This window comes from Haliotis cracherodii, unplaced genomic scaffold (genome assembly GCF_022045235.1).
Source record: "Haliotis cracherodii isolate W230 unplaced genomic scaffold, xgHalCrac1.p SCAF_14, whole genome shotgun sequence".
NCBI lineage: Eukaryota > Metazoa > Mollusca > Gastropoda > Lepetellida > Haliotidae > Haliotis > Haliotis cracherodii.
This window is the reverse complement of record NW_027266269.1, coordinates 8948003-8956345: the sequence shown is the minus strand read 5'-3', so window position 1 is coordinate 8956345 and position 8343 is coordinate 8948003. Positions and strand designations below refer to the sequence as shown.

At 40.5% G+C, this 8343-nt stretch overlaps 1 pseudogene; it reads left to right on the top strand.

The window, feature by feature from the left end:
- Nucleotides 1-4642: 4642 nt before the first annotated feature.
- Nucleotides 4643-7403, top strand: LOC139460519 (uncharacterized; annotated as a pseudogene).
- The last annotated feature ends 940 nt before the right edge of the window (nucleotides 7404-8343 follow it).

The following is an 8343-nucleotide window of genomic DNA, read 5'->3' as shown; positions in this document are numbered from 1 at the left end:
CATCACTGTCAACAGCGCGTCATGGACATAACTGTCAACAGTGCATCGTGGACATCACTGTCAACAGTGCATCACGGACATCACTGTCAACAGTGCATCATGGACATCACTGTCAACATTGCATCACGGACATCATTTTCAACAGTGCATCACGGACATCACTGTCAACAGTGCATCACGGACATCACTGTCAACAGTGCATCATGAACATCACTGTCAACAGTGCGTCATGGACATCACTGTCAACAGTGCATCATGGACATCACTGTAAACAGTGCATCATGGAGATCATTTTCAACAGCGCATCATGGACACCACTGTCAACAGTGCATCATGGAGATCATTTTCAACAGTCCATCGTGGACACCACTGTCAACAGTGCATCACAGTCATCACTGTCAACAGTGCATCATTGTCATCACTGTAAACAGTGCATCATGGACATCACTGTCAACAGTGCATCGTGGACATCACTGTCAACAGCGCGTCATGGACATAACTGTCAACAGTGCATCGTGGACATCACTGTCAACAGTGCATCACGGACATCACTGTCAACAGTGCATCGTGGACATCACTGTCAACAGTGCATCATGGACATCACTGTCAACAGCGCGTCATGGACATCACTGTCAACAGTGCATCGTGGACATCACTGTCAACAGCGCGTCATGGACATAACTGTCAACAGTGCATCGTGGACATCACTGTCAACAGTGCATCACGGACATCACTGTCAACAGTGCATCGTGGACATCACTGTCAACAGTGCATCATGGACATTACTGTCAACAGTGTAACGTTGTCATAACTACCAACAGTGCATCATGGACATAAATCTAAACAGTGCATCATTGACATCACTGTCAACGACGCATCTTGGACATCACTGTCAACATTGCATCATTGACATCACTGTCAACATTGTATCGTTGTCATCACTGTCAACAGTGCATCATGGACATCAGTGTCAACAATGAATCACGGACATCACAGTCAACAGTGCATCATGGACATCACTGTCAACAGTGCATCATGGACATCACTGTCAACAGTGCATCATGGACATCACTGTCAATCAAAGGGGAAGATGTAGTGGTAGGGGTAGTGGTAGGGTTGGTGCGGGGGAGGATGTATTAGATTAAGTTAAGATTTGGGAGAATGTGAGTAGTGAGGCGAGGGGTAGGGGAAGATGTAGGGGTAGACGGCGGTGTGTTTTTTAGGCGAGGCATGGGGGAAGATGTATTGTAAAGGTTAGTGGTAGGGTAGGGGGGATGTAGTATTAAGTCGAGGAGAAGATGTAACAAGGCTTGGAAGATGTGATGAGGCCAGTCGAGGGAAAGACATAGTGGTGAGGGTAGTGGTGACGAAGATGTATTGATGAGGCTGGGGGTGGGGGAAGATGTAGTGATGAAGAAAGGTCGATTAATCTCCATGGACCATTATTTCTGTCAATCGTATTGATTCTGCTTATCATACAGTTGTGATTTGCTTGATTAAGTTCATTTGTTGTGCATGAACTAGCAATACGGTGTCTGCAAAGCGCGGAATGTCTAAGGGCTATTGGCATGCTGGAAACTGTCAGAAGTCAGCGTGCAGTAAAATGTTTTACAGTCTGTGACTAGCAAACTATGAAGCAGGTACCAATAAACACAAAATGTTGACGATCGAACCCGTTCAATGACAAGAGTACAGGATCGATTGATCCGAAACCAGGCTCTACTAAATCGAGACCAAATGTCGAATGGCGAGACCAAATTACTGTAAACATTCATCAGGCTACTTGAGTACGCGTTACAGGTCAGACGATTGGAAATCGTCTCCATGCAGCTCATCTCCATGCTTCAAGGCGACGTGTTGTGCCGCCCTATGCAAATCGTCATATTGCCAACAGCTGATATTTGGAAAATGCGCCATACAAATTCTCAATATAGTTTAATTTAATTCAAATCCAAATCACTCTACACATTCGTTAATTACACCGTCTAACTTCACCCAGAATGCAATCACCCAGTAAAACATTAATCAAACCAATGTGTGCCTATCAGAAGCTAGAAATGTTCAATTATGCACTGTGGCAGCAAAAGAATATGTATGTTATTCAATTTCAAGCTGATGTATTAAACCGTGGTCTGCTGTAACATACTTGAACTTTCTCGGTTGGTTGTTAAAGCCAGTGTCACCTTTCTTTCAGATGACGCACGCAAACCACCACCCAGGAAAATGAAACGCAGACTCGCGACATGGAAAATGAAGGTATTTTCTTTCTATAGGGGTAGCGGAAGATGTAGTTGTGAGACGAGGGGTAGGGAGAAGATGTAATGGTGAGGCGAGGTGTTGGGGGTGGGCGGGGGTAGACGTCGTGGTGAGACTAGGGGTAGGGGAGACATTGAGTATGTGTTGAGTATCCACACACACACAAACACACAAACACGCACACACACACTCATACATACAAACATACATACATACATATACATCAAAGTAGAACGTAAACGTACATAAAATGCATAAATGAACACATTATATTTGTACATTCAAATACAGAAAAAATACTTAAACACAAATGTACATGCAAACCATCATCTATAATTACACATTATTGAACATACAAACACATTACACATATGCATGCACGCACTCACGCACGCACGCGCGCACGCGCGCACGCACATACATACATACATACAAACTGTACATACATACATACATACATACATACTGTACATACATACATACATTCATACATACATACATACATACATACATACATACATACATACATACATACATACATACATACATACATACATACATACATACATACATAATCTTATGTCTTTTTTAAATGTAAATACACTATTACACAACTTGCTAGATATATCTACCACGCTTTTAGATTATGAGAGTCACTCACAATTCACTGATATATTATTTATGTATGATATTCCTTTCACGCACGCACGCACGCACGCACGCACGCTCGCACGCACGCACGCACGCACGCACGCACGCACGCACGCACGCTCGCACGCACGCACGCACGCACGCACGCACGCACGCACGCACACACACACACATACATACATACATACATACATTATTGAGACTTTCAGCTAGCAATTCATAACCATAGAGGATACTTTGTATAGTACATGTACTTCCAGCTGTTATAATGTTAGTGAACATGATATTTCTGGGTATAATGTAATTGGGACATTCAGGAAAGAAGTGTACATTGTTTTCACATGGATTTCCAAAAGAGTAGGACAAATAATCAGATAAATTTACTTTGAAAAGATCTACATTCGGGGAACTGTAAGAGTGTCGTAGACGTGTATGTAAAGTGTTAGCTCTTCGGTTGCCGGTTAAGTAGTATGGAGACGAAGCTGCAATAGTTATTTTAATCATCTGTTCAAAATTTGACAATGTTGTTGTACTTCTGGGTTCAAGGGGTAACTCAATCCATAGATTGAGGTATGAATGAATGCTGTATGTAGGAAGGGTTGGTCTGTCAAGTGAATATTTAAAAGTTCTTAACGTCCAGATGTTTGTGTGAAATAGATGTGGTAAGAGCGGTATTGTTATAAATATTACCTGCATATCGATTTTACAATGAGTGAGCAATATAAATGTTGTTTTCAGGAGGATGCAGTGACTGCAAACTAATGATAATACGCAGTTTTCCGAGAACAATCGCTTAAGTCTGGATATAGATGTAACTGTGGTTAATAACAAGAAACAACAAGAAAAGAGAAAACCCAAAACTAAAGAACTTCGAGAAAAGATTTCAGCTTTACGAAACACAACCGGTGGTGTTCTGTTTATACATATCCGGAGAATTGCCGCGGATGACAGGTCATTGCACTATCTGAATGAATACATTGATCCAATATTGGAAGCACTTCTTAATGAAGATGAACAATTTGCTAATGATTATACAAAGAGTTGGTTAGATGACACTGAATCTGAACATAGAAATGCACATGAATTTGTGGCACTGAAGGTTGAAGCTACATCCATTATTTGCACAGCTGATTACAATACCTCAGTGAATACTGATTTCAGCATTAAGCCCACACCTCAAAGTGTGATTCAGGATTTACTCAACTCTGGTGACGCTCACTTTGAGGGAGGACACAAAGATAGTAGAGCAAATGCATCATGTCTTCAAGAAAGTAGATGCTTACAATTTAAGAAGTTGGAAACAAGACAGCTGATTGCTTCGTACCTGTGGAATGACCTTAAATTGAAGAAATATATAACATCCTTAACAAATTTGCCTGGAGGTGGTTCAGTCATATTTGGGATCGTCGAACGATATCCTGCAATATCACTGCGGGGGACATCTGAAATGGGCTTCACACATTGAACCCAAGTGGGAATCAAACCTGGATCTTTGGCGTGACGACGGAACGCTTTAACCATTAGGCTACCTCACCGACCATCAGGCAAAAGAAGAAACACTTACGTGCAAACAGTATCAGTGTTCAAAACTACGTTAAGAAATAAAAGGTACCCATGATCGGTACACAAATATTTATCATAAAAGCTTTGTGTATTTATTCCTTTAGATATTTGAACAACACGTATCACTAACTCATGTTCAGCAGCTGCATATTTGACTTTTGCTTCAGACGTGAGTCGGAGGATGCTGAATGTTCAAACCTGGCCTAGCAATCATCCTTTCCTTCCGATCCTGAGACAAAAAGATGATTCCTTCAGAAGGATTCGGGACAGTTTCCTCAATACAGGTCCGTTTCCATCTATACTTAACAAAACAGTTAGGGATCATGTTTATTTTGTGCAATAATTTTATGAAATTGCGTGCTCAGTCTTCGCTACAAAAATAATCCCCCAAAATATTTCTGATCCCCAACTTATTTTGTTCAATTGTGTAATATGTCGTCAAACAACAAACAAACAAAACATCATATGAAGCTAGAGAGATATTTTCAAGCCATAAGTTTGAAATAATCAATGACATTGGCCATCCAAATATTTGTATAATATCATGTATATGCAACATGATTTTAAAAGATGATTTCTGTCATTACTAATATTTTTCAGGGCTTACTGTTCGGTATGACAAAACATCTGTTCACCAACAATCAAAGGGACGTTTGAGACATAGACTGGAAACAACATTCAAGAATCAAGGAGATACAACGGGTTTATTGTACATGACTAACTCGCTTTCAGAACTACTGAATACAGAGACAGTCTCTGACGTTAAGATACCTAACAATCTTCTGTTTGAAGCCCTGTATGTTTCTTCGAGTCAAGCAGTGACGCTGCTATGTGTTGTCAAACACAAACATGAAAAAGAGGGGGAGAAGCAAAAGTACATCCTGCAACTGACGAGGAAGGTTACAATGAGGATTCGACAATTTACAGATGAACATATCATCTGCATATACGGACTTCTTGACGATGATGATCTTGCCAGTGGTGACACGTTTCATAAAGATTTGATGTCCATGGAGAAGAAGGCCCGCGCATACAATAACCACTTCTCTTTGAAAATGACCCGAGACAAATGTGAGAAAGTGCTCAATGCCTTCATCGTTGCTGTTGGAACAAGACAGCTTGTCCCTGGTGAGAAGGATGATGTAGAACTGTGGCTCCACTCAAAAGAACAGTTTTATGAGCGTATTGAAACTATTGAACGAATGCAGGATCGCTCTGAGGAGAAAAGCATTGAGCTGGAACAACTCGGGTGTAAAGTCTCTTCGCAAATAACTCTAGACAAATGTGAGAAAGCATCCAATGCAACCAACGTTGCATTTGGTACAAGACAACCGGTCCCTGGTGGGAAAGACGATGAGAAACTGTGGATCCCCCAAACCATTGAAGGAATGCAGGATCGTAGTGAAGAAGAAATCATCCAGCAAAAGAAACTCTGCCAGCAATTTTCAAGGTGACCATGAGAGTGAGTGAGTGAGTGAGTGAGTATGGTTTTACGCCGCTTTTAGCAATATTCCAGCAATATCACGGCGGGGGGCACCAGAAATGGGCTTCACACATTGCACCCATGTCTGGAATCGAACATGTGTCTGACTAGGCCACCAGACCGCCCCGGTGACCATCAAAAGGTCATTTTGTCTCTTAAGCAGGGGTATAAAGATGTCTCGTAATTTCTTTGGGGAATAAATGTTGTCGAGGGAGTGAGTGAGTGAGTGAGTTGTGAATTATGTTGTTTTGAACACTATTTCGGTTACATTGTATATCCCAGTTATTGGGACATGGAGCAAGCAGAGGCAATTCTGAACAGCAAATTCAAGGACATAAGTGTGTTTAATCCCCATAACAGCTAAATGGCAACTTTTACCTATTAAAATGAGCTAATTTAGAAGAAAACCTGTGACCATCCGTGTGTAACGTTTGGCAGCTAAGGGTAATGTTCTTTACCATGAGATTATATATCTATGTGAGAAGTGGTTAAACATATGTATAGTTAACCACTTCTCACAGAGAAATGATTCTATGAACGCATCAAAACTATATGTATATGATGATTTCAACACTTATTTTGTTTTGCAGAACGTTCATGACAGGAGACACTAATGTTGGGGACATTAGAGGCAATATGAAACCGAGACTTTCACAGGTATGTTAACATTATGTACCTTTTATCTATCGTCTACTTTACAACCAAGGTCATCTGACCACTGGCTATAAATGTAAGCACCGAGAGACAAGGTGCATGTGATTGTTGTCTAATTTCAACTTTGATTCAGCGGGAAGAAAACAGAGGAAGAAAATATCCTCGCAGTGAAGTGGAAATGGTAAATGCTCTTCGGGAGGAAACCTCACGTAAACTGCAACAAGACCGTGATGTCAACTTCCAGATTCAAGAATGTAAGAAACCTACAAAGATGCCGCTTTTCTATCCTTTTCTATCCAGAGTTCACGTGGACCAAATGACCATTACATTTGCTCAAATCATAGTTTATTGCCGATCCATTTGATACCTCAAAGTCATCAATGATCACATCAGAAGTGAGTCACCTCACTCTAATCCCACAAAATGTTCATTCCTTGAAGCCCATTTCTGGTGTTATTGCTGGAATATTACTAAACGCAATAATCACTCACTATAAATGATGCTGAGCCAAATAACAGTTCATCAATGCCGTTGACAAAATATGTTGTCTTTTCAGTCTGTGATTAATAAACTTTATTTAATCAAGTATTTTTATAAACCAAAAATAAGATTTCTATATGCAGTTAGGATTCCATAACATGGTTGTGAATATATTATACGCTCCAGTCAAAATTAGAGATGACTTTACAGATTTACCCTTATCTTTTACAGACGTTCCGGTTCTGAAGGCACACACCTCACTACAGGCAGCTCCACTGTGAAGGTGGAGACTACACACAGTGCTACTCAACGGTAGGTGTTCCTCTAATTGTTCTTGATAATCCGAAGGGGCATTCCTGTTCTGAATCACCATCAACCATCGTTTGCTGCAGATCAGTTGGAATATTGCTGAGTGTGCCGTTAAATATTAGTAACAGACAAGCATTAGCAGAATATAATTGATCAGCCATACGTGTCAGTGAGACACATCAGTGCCTCAATTGGCATTTACATCAATAACCTCCTGTTTTATCACAATTAAAGGATGTGACAAGAAAGAGTCAAAGAAAACGAACTCCCGATGTCAAAGGCTCCAGGGTAAGCCATTTTATTTAGACAAGTGAATGAGTGATTGAGTTGTGTTTAATGCTACGTAAAGCATCATTTTAGTGTCGGATTAATGTGAGAGCTAAGCCCGACGTGATGGAGGTCTCACGCGTTATTATGACATGTAACAGTAACGCTGTGAATGGAAATTCATTAGCTTGGGACAAAAACAATTCCTCAATGCCAACATTCAAATATATTTCCACCACTGAGCCTTCATGCCTGGTAGGTCATTGTGTAGATTTTCAGAACCATATAGCCATATTCCTGTACTCACTGGTACCTTCCGGCACTCTGTGGTCAAGGGAGTCAAACCCATCACTGTTATATGTGAATATAACATCGCCTTTAATTCAAGCCCATACTCTATGAATATATATGTTTATGGCATGATGTAATACATGTCCAAACATTGTTTCCTGTACCTGTTGCCTTATAATTTAATTATGAAATATAACAACCTGAGATTATACAGAGGTATTTTTTAATTATTCATGGATAGTATATGCAGATGACAATTTTGCTGATAACCACCTTCCAGTATTGTTTTCAGGGGTCAAGATCTACACAAGGCCGAAGATCAATCCCTACCTATGAGATCAAACCACGGATCCTAGATAGTATATGTATACAGGTGTATTAATGTATTT